Source organism: Stigmatopora nigra, unplaced genomic scaffold, assembly GCF_051989575.1.
Source record: "Stigmatopora nigra isolate UIUO_SnigA unplaced genomic scaffold, RoL_Snig_1.1 HiC_scaffold_25, whole genome shotgun sequence".
Classification (NCBI taxonomy): domain Eukaryota; kingdom Metazoa; phylum Chordata; class Actinopteri; order Syngnathiformes; family Syngnathidae; genus Stigmatopora; species Stigmatopora nigra.
The window spans coordinates 1,553,763-1,570,500 of NW_027551604.1; the positions used below are offsets into that span (position 1 = coordinate 1,553,763).

At 36.0% G+C, this 16,738-nt stretch overlaps 1 protein-coding gene across 1 annotated transcript in view; it reads right to left on the minus strand.

Moving 5' to 3' along the window:
- Positions 1-16,738, minus strand: part of plxnb2b (plexin b2b) — a 212,354-nt gene that overhangs the window by 146,546 nt on the left and 49,070 nt on the right. Inside the window, exon 2 of the mRNA XM_077711073.1 lies at positions 6,927-7,072. The gene's annotated coding sequence lies outside the window, so the exon portion shown is untranslated. The remainder of the gene's footprint in view (positions 1-6,926; positions 7,073-16,738) is intronic.

The following is a 16,738-nucleotide window of genomic DNA, read 5'->3' on the forward strand; positions in this document are numbered from 1 at the left end:
TCGAATCGGGATGGGAATGTGACTCAAACATCCCTTTTAGGAATACATATACATATAAATATACATATAAATATACATATAAATATACATATAAATATACATATAAATATACATATAAATATAAATATAAATATAAATATAAATATAAATATACATATACATATACATATACATATACATATACATATACATATACATATAAATATACATATACATATACATATACATATACATATACATATACATATACATATACATATACATATACATATACATATACATATACATATACATATACATATACATATACATATACATATACATATACATATACATATACATATACATATACATATACATATACATATACATATACATATACATATACATATACATATACATATACATATACATATACATATACATATACATATACATATACATATACATATACATATACATATACATATACATATACATAAGCATATACATATACATATATATATAATTATTTTTTTACATTACATGCATGCTAGGCTAGCTGGTTGAATACTCTAAATTGCTAAACCCTAACTATGATTTGTTATGCTTTGTCTGCTCGTGCCCTGTGATTGGCTGGCCACCGATTCAAAGTGTCCTCCGCCTAGTGGCCGAAAGTCAGCTGGAATAGGCTCCAGCACCCCCTGCGATCCTAGCTAGTGAGGATATAACGGTTCAGAAAATGAAGAGCCATCATTTGGTTAAGTTTTTTGCTTTGACTTGTGAGCGAAAACTTGAGATGTGGATACGGTGTGGTAGTGAAATATTTTATACAGATTGGAGTATTTAGTAGTTAAAAAATGAGGCTTTTAAATGTCATTTTCACTTGGAAATTAACTGGAAAAATGGATAAGAAGAATTGTACATTGTTTTTTGGGGAAATAACTAAAAGTTATCATTGATAGTCGTCAATTGAGAAACTTTTAAGCTATTAAATATGATTTTTATTTTGTTTTTTGGCGAGCAAGCCATCACGGCGCAAAACAAAATAAAAAGAAAAAAGAAAAATCAATCAAAAGCTGGTTTATAGCCCCGAAAAAGTTGTAAGCTGCAGCTTGGAGGCAGCAAATGACTTTTGAAGTGGCTCTTGTGTGACCTCTATCTTGCATTCCGCAACATATCTTTGACCAGAAAGGAAGAATGCAGCCAGCTTTACAATTTTTCTTTTTTACCAGCGACATACGAGCTCCAAGTTTTCCGATTCCGTTTGAATTGATAGAACTAAAATAGAATGGAGGAGGTCTTTAAAACAAAATGACCTTTGATTTAGATTCGTGACCAATGGAATGCGTGACCGGACGTTTGGTCGCCGGTCAAATGTACTTAGATATTAAACAGTACTTAGATATTAAACAGTACTTAGATATTAAACAGTACTTAGATATTAAACAGTACTTAGATATTAAACAGTACTTCGATATTAAACAGTACTTCGATATTAAACAGTACTTAGATATTAAACAGTACTTAGATATTAAACAGTACTTAGATATTAAACAGTACTTAGATATTAAACAGTACTTCGATATTAAACAGTACTTCGATATTAAACAGTACTTCGATATTAAACAGTACTTCGATATTAAACAGTACTTAGATATTAAACAGTACTTAGATATTAAACAGTATTTAGATTTTAAACAGTACTTAGATATTAAACTTTCTCCGTGCGACCAAATGTCCAGGCGACCAAACGTCCCGGCGACTAAACGTCCCGGCGACCAAACGTCCCGGCGACCAAACGTCCGGGCGACCAAACGCCCCGGCGACCAAACGCCCCGGCGACCAAACGCCCCGGCGACCAAACGCCCCGGCGACCAAACGTCCCGGCGACCAAACGTCCGGGGTGACCAAACGTCCGGGGCGACCAAACATCCGGCTACCAAACGTCCGGCGACCAAACGCCCGGGCCACCAAAAGCCCGGGCCACCAAACGTCCGGGCCACCAAACGTCCGGCTACCAAACGTCCGGCTACCAAACGTCCGGCTACCAAACGTCCGAGCACCCCTTGTGCCCTGCGATTGGCCGGCCACCGATTCAAGGTGTCCCCCACCTAGTCAACAGGGATAAGATCCAGCACCCCCGTGACAAGGAAAGCGGCACAAAAAAAAATCAATGAATGCAAAAAAACTGAGGAAAATGGAAAAAAATATATAGTTTGTGAAAGAATGGCTTTTCACTGATGCTAACAATTGGACCCAACAATAAATAACTTAATGACAAGAGCACAACGATCAATAAGATACGCAAAATAGGCCAAAAACCCCCCAATGTCAGAATTTCAACAACAGTTGCAGGGGTCGGAGTGGAATGGCAGACTAGTCCAGACCCCCCAAGGCTGACCGGATCCGTTCCAACAAAAATACGAGCCAAAACGACAGCTTGGCCAATCACAGGAGGCCACGGTAGCTAAACAATAGCATGCCAGTCAGAAATGAACAAAAAAAAATCAAGTTTTGTATTGTTTTGGTGTGTTTTGTGTGTGTGAGGTTGGCTTTTTTTTATCATCTGAGGGCCAATTTTCAGGCATGTCATCCACAGCTTGTTTATCACGACAACAGTCGCTTTGATAATGAGGAATTTTTTTTAAAGGCGCACGACGCGTTGTTTTTTTATTTATTGTTGAAGCAAAACAAAGGAATGATGGGGAGAGAGAAAATTGCGTGATGTTTTTTTTTGGTGGATTTTGATGGTTGGAGATTGTGTTGTGTTTAGGGATGGGGTGAAAAGTTTACAGGGGGGGGGGGTATTTGTCGGGGTGGAAAATTTTTAATGTCATGGTTTTGTGTTAAGGGTTTTTTTTGCAAGATTTAAATGTTGTGATTTAAAATTGATGCGGGCATGATTTTTTTGGTTGAGGAAAAGGATTGTTATAAGGTAGAATTTTGTCGATTTAATGTGATCTGGAAACCAAGTGAAAATATTTTTGGAGATATTTTAGGTTAAAATAATCATTTTATTTTTTTAACACAGTTTTAGTTTTATTATTGTTATTTTTTTTAACTGTTGCCATCTGAAAGGTTTGTTATTTACTGAATTCACTGAATTTTACTGATTTAATGTAATCGTAAAACCAAGCAAAATTATTATTGGAAACATTCTTCATTAAAATAATAATTTAGCTTTTTCTCCCAAAAAAATGAAATAATCTTAAAAATGTGTACCTAAAAAAACTGGGTTTTGTTATTTAAAATAATGAGTAAAAAACAAAACTATCCATTTTTAATGTCACAAAATACTTAGGTCCATATTTTTGAGTGAATTTGATTGATTTTATTTGATCTTTTTAAATTTGATTAAGGAAAACAACATTTCTTCTATCGGTTATGTTTTTACTTCACCACCTGTGAAATAAAACCCACAAAAACCCAATTTAAACATTAAAATGTAAAAAAATAACGTTTTTTTCATTGTCAATTGCATTTTTGGTTTTGTTTGCGATTTGTTTTGCATTTAGTTGCATTTAATTGCATTTAGTTGCATTTAGTTGCATTTAGTTGCATTTAGTTGCATTTAGTTGCATTTAGTTGCATTTAGTTGCATTTAGTTGCATTTAGTTGCATTTAGTTGCATTTAGTTGCATTTAGTTGCATTTAGTTGCATTTAGTTGCATTTAGTTGCATTTAGTTGCATTTAGTTGCATTTAGTTGCATTTAGTTGCATTTAGTTGCATTTAGTTGCATTTAGTTGCATTTAGTTGCATTTAGTTGCATTTAGTTGCATTTAGTTGCATTTAGTTGTATTTAGTTGCATTTAGTTGCATTTTGTTGCATTTTTTTTCATTATTTTGCCTTTTTTTGCATTTTTTTGCATTTTTTGCATTTTTTGCATTTTGTTGCATCTTGTTGCATTTTGTTTCATTTTTGTGCATTTTTTTGCATTTTTTTTTCATTTTTTTTCATTATTTTGCTTTTTTTTGCATTTTGTTGCATCTTGTTGCATCTTGTTTCATTTTGTCGCATTTTTTGCATTTATTGCATTTTTTTGCATTTTTTTTTGCATTTTTTTTGCATTTTTTCTGCATTTTTTACCTTTTTTGCCTTTTTAATGGCTGCCTTTCCAGGGGCTAAATTTGGGATGACGACAATATGTAATAAAATGGTTCAAATCCCCACTGCTCTTTGGCATCGCACCAAAAACAAAGTTGAAAGGCGGCGCTCCTGAAAAATACACGTCAAAACTTTCCAAGTGACAGCACGGCTGCCTTCCAAAAGCAACATTAAAGTCAATAAGCAGGTCAGCTCCACACCGGGGAAAACACCAAAATAATTTCACGACAATAAACACGACCATTTTTTTTCTAGAGAGTGCTTCTTTGCGTTCGGGGTTGCGTTCGGGCAAAACCTCGCGGGAGAGATGATTGACACCTCCTAGTCCTGGCAGACGTGGGAAAACACCGTGTCGTTACCGTGACATTTACAGCATCTTCTGGGATGGCGGGGTGCGCGGGGGGTGCACGTTGGGGGAGCAACAAAGCAATCCGGATGATAATCAACTCTAAAAATAAAATCGGAAAAATGTCTTTTGTGTTGCCGTTTGGAGCCACTGGGGTTTTTTTTTTTACGACAGTCAAATGACCCGTTTGGGTGAGTCGGAATGTTCGGGTGAGGGACTTGGTCCGTGGCGCAAAAAAACATGTTTTTTTAACAAGAATTTTTAGATTAACACGGGTTTTTAATGCATTTGTTTTACATTTTTTGATACACAAAAATATGTTGTAACCTGAAAGTATCATACCTAGAGGTATTCGTAAGTAGAGGTATGACTGTATACACTATTATTTTTTAATCCATTTTTTCTGTGTTTTAAGTTCAAAAATCATTTGTAAAATCTAAAAAAAATATTTTAAAAAGCTAAAATAAACAGTTTTATATCTATAAAAAAACGGAATATTCAGGGTTTTTAATACATTCTTTTAATCCATTTATAAAAATAAATATATAAATATCATATCTAAAATGGTCCGGACTACTATATATATATATATTTAAAAACTAGCTCCAGCACCCCCGCAAGCCTTGTGAGGATAAAGCGGTTCAGAAAATGAATGAATAATTTCGATATCCATATTTTTTCACTTATTAGATACACCATCAAATATTTTTAGACGGAAAAGTCAAATTTCCCGATGAATTTCATATTTTAAAAATAGCATGTATCAAGATTATTTTATTTCCTCTTATTTATAAAAGTATTGTTTTTGTGATTTTTTTAAAATTCTAATTCAATACAAAAAGTTATATTTTCACGGTTAAAGTTCCAATAGTTTCATGAATAAATCATTTATTTTTTGATGAAAAAACAATAATAACTTTCCCCCTTTTCTGTGATTGGGCTAAATATCCAATTAGAAGTGGAACGTCATCAATTTTCCAAAATGGTGTCAAAAGTTTGTTTACTCGGCAGTGTCTTGTTCATTAAGGCGTGAAAAAATCATTAGATTCTGCGGCGGTGCTCATTAAAAGAAGATCCCCAGCAATTAGCCGTCCCCATTATCATTTTATACGCACTGCTGTTAAAATGCTCATCTGTCCATATTTCACTCCAATGAGAGAGCTCGGCCTGCTGTTGCCGGGCGGAATAGGAAGGTGAGGAATGAAACGCTGACCCCTAATTGCACGGGTTATATTGCTCATCCGCAAGACAAATGGCAGGCGTGTTTGATTAATAACTCTGGACTGCCGCCGGGAAGTCTGAAACGAGCTACTTGGAGCTCGCCAAGATGGCCGCCAGTCACTTAAAGTAGTCCATTAGCTTAAAATGCTTCTGTTTGTTGCCCCCGATGGTGTGTTTTTAAGAGAATTAGACCTGGTTTGATGGCCCCCAAGTGACGTGGGGGTTATCTTTTGTATGGTAACGCGCTCGTAACATAACATTAACAAATTTAAATGAATTTGGATTATGATGCAAGCATAGTCAAAAAATATTTAATCTAACCTAGCACTTAAGGTAATTGTAACTTTGTTTTAAATTTTGATACCTCTATTTGCTCAAAATTTGACTCGTATCTCAAGAGAAATATTTGATCAAAATTGTACTCGTATCTCAAGATAAATATTTGCTCAAAATCTGACTTGTATCTCAACATATTTGCTCAAAATTTTACTCATATCTCGAAGATAAATATTTGCCCAAAATTTGACTCCTATTTTAAGATAAATATTTGCTCAAAATGGTACTCGTATCTCAAGATAAATATTTGCCCAAAATTTGACCTGTATCTCAAGATATATATTTGCTCAAAATGGTACTCGTAACCCAAGATAAATATTTGCCCAAAATGTATTTTAGCTATTTTTATTTATTTTTAGATTTTACCAAAAAAAATTGAACTAAAACCACAGAAAAAATGGATCAAAAAATGACTACTGTTGATTTAAAAGAGGGAAAATAGGGAAATATAATATACATCTATACTCTTCATTTCAATTTGAACCTCAAACAAAAAGTAAACACAGATCATTTACTTTCCCGGGCCACAAAAAACGATGCAGCAGACCAGATTTGGCCCGCGGGCCACCACTTTGACACCAGTGGATTCGCTTGCTCATTTTACAGCTAGGGTTTGGCAATTTAGCATAAAATTAGCCTAGCATACATGTTTTTTGGGATATAGGAGGAAACCAGAGTACCCAGAAAAAACCCACACAAGCCCGGAGCGAACACGCAAACTGAGAACCCACCTGGAATCAAACCCAGTACCCCAAACCCACCCATGTCTGATATCAACCCCAACATTAAGAACCGAATACAGTACCCAAAAAGCAGTAGTACTACCAAGTTGGAATCCAAAACACAGCTACAAATGAACCAGTAGAATAAACAATGACAAAACAGTACCCGCATAAATAAAAATAAATGCACCATGGGTGCTAGCTATACTCACCAAACAAAGGCGAAGAAACCCACATTCAGCCAAGGGCGGGGCACAACCCACACTTGACACTTCAATCACCGGCAAGCCACAGCTTCGGGAAAACCGGGTCCAATTAACCGGACGCTACAGCTGACCTCCGGCTTCATTAAGGGTTTCTACAACAGAAAAAAAAAAAACACGGGAGAATGAAGGAGACGTAGAAAACCCACACACACATGTGGACTTACACACTAACTCACAGGAGGAGGTGATACTCAAGGTTACAGATAAGCTCAATCAACTTTTTGAGAGAACATGTTCACACTGGTACTCCCGGTGGGTTTTACACCCGATGCTGATGGCGTTGAGTGCGGCGGCACGGTTGAGGGCAAAGGTCGGGAGTACGACTCCCCCACACACCCAACAGGTGGCCAGACATGCAATTACCGAGATGAGAATGTGCTTTTTTTTTTTTTGGGTGACAGAGACAACGGGTTCTGGATTAAAACCGGGGGAAAGGTGAAGGTTTTTGGGGGACTGCTCAGATGTGAGCAGAGAACTAAAGAAGTTAACCAGGGAAGGTTTTATTTGACATTTTTTGGGAGGAAAAGACATATCAGGAGGTTTTGGTATTGTGTTTTTTTGCATAGCCGACTCAGAGTACAGTGTTCCCCCGCTACTATACGATAACCGAGGGAACACTGTATAAACTGAAGCTGTAAAATGAGCTTAAAATTGTTGAATTTTAATATTTCCTGAGTATAAGACGACCCCTGATTCAGCTACCGCGGACGCAGAGCGGATTTTTTTGGGGAAAAAAATACAAATATTACATTGAAACAACATATTTTACAGGTTTTTTTTGTTATAACATGAATTTCACTCTCTCTACCCGTATTCTATATGGTGTACTGTATACAGGGGGTAAAAAATCTTTTAAAAAAAATAAATAAATAAATAAAAATTTAAAAAATATATATATTTTTTTTGGAATTAAATTCTAATCAAGCATTTTTGAAGGGGAATCCCTACTTCGCGGAAATTCACTTATCGCGGGTGGTCCCGGTTCCCATTAACCGCGATAACCGAGGGAACACTGTATAAGCTGGAGCTGTAAAATGGGCTTAAAATCGTTGTTTTAACATTTCTTGAGTATAAGACGACCCCTGATTGAGAATTTTTCGGCGATGTATACATGGTCTTAATTGGGATTACAAATTATTTTGAGATACTGTATGGATTGCATATTCTGATTACAGGTAGACAAATTCAAAAAGGAAGTCTTGTGAGCAGTACAATTAGGAATTGTGTCCATAGTGGTCTAGTTTGTCATTCCTAGGTAAGATGGCGGAGCCCTGAGCCAGCAAAGACAGGCACAGGTACATTTTTTTCAGGTTTTATGCAAAATATGGTTTATTTTTTGTTGAATTTCAGTCATAGACATCAAAATATATATATTTTTTGAGTTTTATCAGTTTATATTTTCTCTATTTTGAAATAATGACCATAACGCCCACATTGTCCTACATTATGTTGTTTTGTCTTTGTCACTTTGCAGTTTTGTGCATGTTAAGTCCAATTTATGCGCATATAAGCCGTACCCTAAATTCAGTCGTCATTTTTTGTTATAAATACGGCTTATACGCGAGAAAATACGGTCATTAAAAATAACAAAACATATATTTTTTTTAGAAGTTGCTGCATAGGCCTAGTGGGTTATCGTCACAGCCTCACAGTCCTGAGATCGAGGGTTCAACCCCACATTGGTGTATTAGCTCTTTCCAGGCTACCAAATTCCAAAAATGCTAAGCTAGCATGTTAAAACACTCTAAATTGATAAACCCTAGCAACAATTGGTTGACCTTTGTCTTCTCGTCCCCTAACTGCCGATTCAGGGTAAGCTCCAGCACCCCTAGTGGCCCTTAAGAGGATAGCCAGTACAGAAAATGAACATTACAGAGGAAATATAAAATAAAATAGCCTGAAAATCTCACAAAAAAGAACTGAAATGTCCACAACTACATCACACTTTCAAAGAACCTTTATCATTGATGGACAGTACTAGATGTCCAATTTATTTTGACTAGGAAATCCGTCTCACAGCCCAAGAATCTGATTGGACGCACATATTTTCTTGGCTAATCTCTTGCTAACACATCCACAAAGACCCATACAGTCTTTAACTTTATGTCAAGAACTCAAAGACCCCCAATTTTCCCGGTCAGTGGACGTCCTTCTCTCTAGCCTGAGAAATTGTAGGAAAAAAATGGCTTATCTTTTCATGATAGGTCTTCGATCAGATGGAAAGCAATGTTTATGTATGCTTTGTCACGGCCGCTACAATTGCTGTTGTCGCGGATGGCTGGAGAGACGCCAGCGAGCTGCTCTTTTATTCAAAACAAGTCGAGGAGAAAAGATCAATGGCCTCATCCAGGCCGTGGGATTGGAATGGAAAAGTTCACAAATAAAGTGGAAAAGAGTTGGGGGTCATACGCTCATCTTTGGGTAAACTGTGTATTGATTAGCTAAGAAAAGTGCTAGCTGCTAGCTATTTATCACTGCTTCTTCCTTGAAAACGGGCGACAGTGTTCCCTCGGTTATCGCGGTTAATGGGGACCGGGACCACCCGCGATAAGTGAATTTCCAGGAAGTAGGGATTCCACTTCAAAAATGCTTAATTTGAATTTAATTCAAAAAAAATTTTTTTTTTAAATGTAATTTTTATTTTTTATTTTTTTACCCCCCTGTATACAGTACACCATATAAAATGTATTTTTGTATTTTTAGTATTTTTAGTATTTTTGTATTTTATAGTATTTTATCGTATTTTTTTGTATTTTTGTATTTTTTTGTATATTTTTGTATTTTTTTGGTATTTTTTGGTATTTTTTGGTATTTTTTGGTATTTTTTGGTATTTTTTGGTATTTTTTGGTATTTTTTGGTATTTTTTGGTATTTTTTGGTATTTTTTGGTATTTTTTGGTATTTTTTGGTATTTTTTGGTATTTTTTGGTATTTTTTGGTATTTTTTGGTATTTTTTGGTATTTTTTGGTATTTTTTGGTATTTTTTGGTATTTTTTGGTATTTTTTGGTATTTTTTGGTATTTTTTGGTATTTTTTGGTATTTTTTGGTATTTTTTGGTATTTTTTGGTATTTTTTGGTATTTTTTGGTATTTTTTGGTATTTTTTGGTATTTTTTGGTATTTTTTGGTATTTTTTGGTATTTTTTGGTATTTTTTGGTATTTTTTGGTATTTTTTGGTATTTTTTGGTATTTTTTGGTATTTTTTGGTATTTTTTGGTATTTTTTGGTATTTTTTGGTATTTTTTGGTATTTTTTGGTATTTTTTGGTATTTTTTGGTATTTTTTGGTATTTTTTGGTATTTTTTGGTATTTTTTGGTATTTTTTGGTATTTTTTGGTATTTTTTGGTATTTTTTGGTATTTTTTGGTATTTTTTGGTATTTTTTGGTATTTTTTGGTATTTTTTGGTATTTTTTGGTATTTTTGGTATTTTTTGGTATTTTTTGGTATTTTTTGGTATTTTTTGGTATTTTTTGGTATTTTTTGGTATTTTTTGGTATTTTTTGGTATTTTTTGGTATTTTTTGGTATTTTTGGTATTTTTTTGTATTTTTTTGTATTTTTTGGTATTTTTTTGTATTTTTTGTATTTATTACCCCCCTGTACACAGTACACCATATAGAATACGGATAGAGGGAGTGAAATTCATGTTATAACAAAAAAAATTGTAAAATATATTGGGTTTTTTGTCTCCAAAAAAATCCGCGAAGCTCTGAGTCCGCGGTAGCTAAACCGCAAAGTAGCGAGGGAACACTGTATATCCATTCTACTTGAGTTTATCCAATAAGGGACAGAACATATTAATATTCATGACAATGCATAGAAATATGGAAATATATAAGATGGTAGCCCAAGGCTAATTTCCATCTTTAGTCCCTTGCGTGGGTTGAAGATAAACGATGACACATACTAGACACGAATATACACAACGTTTTAGACGGCGTTGTGATCGCAGTTTTGTTCGTCTTGTAGCTGATTGGCCGAGAGGTTGAGATGTTCAGAACAGGATGATTTGGCTAATTTAGCACTCACTACACAGTCACCTCTAGAGCCAGCCATTGTTAATGTATTGGATTTTTTTGTTACAAAATCTTGCAGTGTAGGCGGAGCTATGTGATCTTTATGTTAAATAACATATATATATATGTAAATATGTAAGATTGTAGCCAAGGGCTAATTTCTATCTTTAGTCCCTTGTGTAGGTTGAAGATAAATGATGACATCATCCAAGACAATTTTGTTCCTCTTTAAGATGATTGGCCTAGAGGTTCCAAGACAGTAGTTAGCATATGCTAATTGCTATTGAGTTCCAGGTTCCAGTAACAAAGACACTTTAGCTAATTTAGAATTCTTTTTGAAGGGAACTACACAGTCACCTCTTTAGCCAGCCATTGTTGATGTTTTGGATTTTTTTGTATATAAAATCTTGCAGTGGGGGAGGAGCTATATGAAGATTTTAGGAAGATTTTGTAAACTAAGATGGCATCTGCATATTTAACAATATTGAGTATTCAGTTCAGGCGTTTGTGTTTTTTTTAAATATCCGACAGAGGTGGTTTTTCGTTTTTGGTTTTCTGTTTTTTTTCCATATATAAGGCGCACTGTATTATAAGGCGCACTGTCGATTTTGGAGAAAATTTAAGACTTTCAAGTGCGCCTTATAGTCGTGAAAATATGGTAATTGCTATTGACTTCCAGGTATGAAGCACTCACTACTTTACAGTCACCTCTAGAGCCAGCCATTGTTGATGTTTTGTATAAAATCTTAGAGTGGGGGAGTAGCTATATGATGGAAGATGTTGTAAACTAAGATGGCATCTGCATATTTAACAGTATTGTCCCAGTTCAGGTGTTTATATATTTTTTAATATCTGACAGTGGTGGTGTTTTTTTTGGGCTTTCTGTCCAATACTTTTAAGGCTACAATTGGTTTTAGTGTTATTTGGCAAGGCGATTATTTGGAGGGGGGTACATGGGTAGGCCAAAGAGCGACGGATAGAAAAGGATTGAGTGACGGTGACGGGCTCGAAGCCATAGACACGGCCCCAATGGAGCAATTACCGCAGATCCACAGAAGGTGTGTTGAGCCCCTCGGCCTTGGCTCCAGTGGCACCTTGCCCGACCAGAATCACACGTGGAGGCTTTATAAAATAAGAAGCCCTAGAAACATACTGGGGGAAACCATAGAAGAAGACGGGAGAAAATTCAAAGCAGCCTTGTACAGTAAAACTGAACCAAAGAATTCAACAGCAAGCTAAAACCCTACGATATATGTCGATGTAAGAGGCTAAACTAGAGGTGGGCAAACTTTTGGGCCCGGGTGGGGGCCATATTGACTATAAAAATGTGACAGATGGGCGGGGTCAGTACAAGATAGGATACATGTAAAAAAGGGCATCCGTTAACTGTACATATGAAAGATAAAGAGGAAAAAAGGACTGAAGTATTAACATACTCATCACTCATTAAAATAGTTTAAAGTATAAAGTCAAGTAAAATGGAATGTATTAAGAAGGAATGTATTAAAATGTCATTTTAAAAAGGATAGAGGGGCTGTAAAACACCATAAACAAATAAGAGTGGACAGAGCTACTGCTACTGGATTCCACGTGATGGCGCCATCTTGGGAAAAAAATATATACATATATGTATATATTTATATATATATAAAATTTGGCAGACGGGCCAGGTCAGCACAATATAGAATACAGATAAAAAAGTGCATCCGTTAACAGTACATATGAAACTAACAGAAAGAAAGGACTTAAGTATTAGCATACTCATCACTCATCATTAAAGTAAAAAGTATAAAGTACTACAAAGTCAAGTAAAAAGGAATGTATTAAGAAATATTAAAATGTCATTTAAAAAAAGATAGGTGGTCTATAAAACACCAAAAACAAATAAGAGTGGACACAGCTACTGCCACTGGCATCCGCATGACGGCGCCATCTTGGGGAAAAGAAAAAAACATTTGGACAACGTCGGCAGGCCGGATTAAAACGCCTAACGGCCCATATGTGGCCCGCGAGCCATAGCTTGCCCATGTCTGGTTTAGCTTTTGATTGTAAGACCAGCAACACTTTTTGCAAAAACATCGTCTTATATTCGCATCAATACGATACTCTGTTTTGTTCAATTTTCATAATTAGTAGTTTGTCCATATCTGGTCTACATTAACCGCGATATTTGAGGGATTACTGCAACTACTTCTTTTAAGCCACCAACTCTATCTAACCAATATTCACAACAGCCATTTTTGGAGTGCTAAAGTAACTATTTTGAATCAAAGAACACAACATGTGGGAACAAAAATGACACGATGTACAGTACTTATTTAGTCACTTTCTTTGGGAAAAGAGCCATTGTCTTGGTTTTGCTTGAAATACAAAAAAAACAGCGTGCTTTCACACATTCCATACGAACTCGCGTACGGAGATAATTAGACGTTTAACCAAGTCAGCCAGACAGCCGCAATCGCTTTGAACAAAAGAGGGGGGGGGGGGGTGCGTGGGCAGTGACTCTCGGTACACTTGGCGCCACCCCAAAAAAACGTTAGTCGCCATTGTGGGTCGGTCTAAAACAGGGGTCGGGAAGAGAGCCACAAAAAAATATTTTTTTTTCCATTATTATTTGTTGTGAGCCATACTACAAATTTAAAAGTCAAAATACATACATAACTGTATTTTCACGACTATAAGGCGCACTTAAGTCTTAAATTTCCTCGGAAATAGACAGTGCGCCTTATAATCCAGTGCGCCTTATATATGGAAAAAAACTGAAAATCAAAAACGAATAACCACCACTGTTGGATATTAAAAAAAACACAAACGCCTGAACTGAATACTCAATACTGTTAAATATGCAGATGCCATCTTAGTTTACAACATCTTCCATCATATAGCTCCTCCCCCACTGCAAGATTTTATACAAAAAAAATCCAAAACATAAAAAATGGCTGGCTCTAGAGGTGACTGTAAAGTAGTAAGTGCTTCATACCTGAAAGTCAATAGCAATTACCATATTTTAGCTCACAGGTTAGCAAAGAGCCAGATACACTCATCAAACGAGCCACATATGGCTCCCGAGCCATATATTCCCCTACCCCTGCCCTACATGAACCATGATATTCGAGGGATTACTGTCTATCTATACTTTGGCTGGACTACGGACTACATTTGACCATTTCCCATTCAAAAAACGTATTTTTTCAGACAAAAAGAGCCTCTAAAAAAGGGGGCGGGAACCTTTTTGGATGAAGAGAGCCATAAACAATTAATATTTCCCAATATTATTCCTTGTGAGCCATACTACGAATTTAAAAGTCAAAATACATACAAGTAAACAAGTGCCTTTTCAATTTTTTGGGGTAATTTCACTAGTTTTAAAGTAAAAAAAAGGAATATTTTAAAAAAATATTCTTATGCTATTGCTAATCCATGAGAAAATGCATTCCAGAAGAGTCATCACCAAATAAAATGAAGATAAAAGCAGTTTAAGATGTAATATCGCTAGTTCTGTCACCAAAAATGTCCTTACTTTAGCTAACAGGTTAGCAAACCGCCAGATACACTCATCAAAAGAGCCACATATGGCTCCCGAGCCATAGATTCCCCTACCCCCTTGGTCTACCAGTTTCTTCCCTGCATGGTTACCCCACATTCAGTGAAGAAAGACGGTAGAAAAAGATAAAGGGGGGGAGAAGGGGTAAATTGAATAAAAGTTCTCCAGTAGCGGTATGCACCATTGATTTCCTATTCTCTCGGAAACATTTAATGAGCTTAAATAGGAGCCTCGTTTGACACTGCCACGCCGAGTCGTCGGGGGCCTCCCGGTGAGAGGAAATCGTTGGGTTGCCGCGACGATGACGGAAGGCGGAAGGAGGTGGGTGAGGTGGAGACGGAGGTTTTAATAGCCAATGAAAAGACGTGTAGGACAGATGTAGGATCAAACTCAACATGGGGCTTAACCAAGAGGGAAATGGGAAGGGTGTCTACCGCAAATGGAGGCGAGTTTTTTTGTTTATCAGGCAGATTAATGACATTTCTCGTGTATAAGTCGCATGGTCGTATAACCCGTGCACTGGAAATTGCCTTTGGTTGAGTTTTACAATTTTTCTTGTATAAGACAGGCCCCTGATTCATAATTTTCATATTTGTGGTTTTAATAGGGAGTACAAATGTGTCATTTTGAAGGGAAGATTTTGAGAGAAATCATTGCAAGTGGTTTTTCTGATATATTTGTATGATTTATGAGGATCGGGTGATGGTTAGTATATTTTGAAAGGGTGTGGATAGCATGTAGACAAACTCAAAAAGGAAGTCATGTGAGCAGTACAACCAGGAAGTGGGTCCGTAATGGTCTAGTTTGTTTTCTATAGGTAAGATGGCGGCGATTTGAGCAACATGTAAACATTTTTTTCAGGTTTTATGCAAGATATGCGTTATTGGGGGAATTTCAGTTATACCATAGCATTTTATCTGTTTATTTGTTGTTAACATATATTTAGTTTAGCATTATCTGTTCATCTTTTGTTTAAATACATTTTATCTGTTTATTTGTTGTTAACATATATTTAGTTTAGCATTTTATCTGTTTATCTTTTGTTTAAATACATTTTGTCTGTTTATATTTTGTTTAAAAAATGTCGTTTAGCATTTTATCTGTTTATCTTTTGTTTAAATACCGTATTTTCACAACTATAAGGCGCACTGCATTATAAGGCGTACCCTGAATGAATGACACTTTTTCCATATATAAGGCGCACTGGATTATAAGACGCACTGTCCGTCTATTTTAGAGAAAATGTAAGACTTTTAAGTGCGCCTTATAGTGGTGAAAACAGGGTAATTGCTATTGACTTCCAGGTGTGAAGAATGCACTACTTCACAGTCACCTCTAGAGCCAGCCATTGTTGATGTTTTGGATTTTTTTGTATAAAATCTTGCAATGGGGGAGGAGCTATATGATGGAAGATTTTGTAAACTAAGATGGCATCTGCATATTTAACAGTATTGAGTATTCAGTTCAGGCGTTTGTGTTTTTTAAATATCCGACAGTAGTGGTTTTTCGTTTTTGGTTTTCTGTTTTTTCCATATATAAGGCGCACTGGATTATAAATCGCCCTGTCTATTTCCGAGAAAATGTAAGACTTTTAAGTGCGCCTTATACTCGTGAAAATACGGTAAGCCTCGATTCAGTCATCATTTTCAAATACACAACAACCACTACCACATAAAAAATACAGTAATCCAAACAGAAGTCTCCCTAAAAACACTCAACAAACTCCTAATAAAAAAAAAACAACTGCATCCACCAACATAATACTTCCATTTTCTTCCATATCATCAAATGGAAGCCATTTTCTCTCCCCCAAAACATCCGTTTTCCTTCACCATAGGAGTCTTTATACTAGCACCTACCCCAACAATACAAGCCATTCTGTAGCGCCTAGCGCCATATTTAGCCTGTGGAGGAGAAGCGGCCATTATGGAAAGAGAAAGCTTCATTTCATAATTGTGCCATGCTTTTTATGCTCCCCCCCACTTATGAAATTGCCTCTCCAAAAAATATATCCCTGGCACTTTAGCCGTCAGTCCTTATCCCCCCTTGTCCATATCCGAGTGGACGATTTTGACAAGTCCAACCGTCCTTCCTGATGCAATAACCGGCGTCCATTTGTATCCGAGCGGGGGTGCATTAACGAGGCAAAGTAATCAACAAAAAAAAGCACCATGCCCAAACCGCCAATGGCTTTT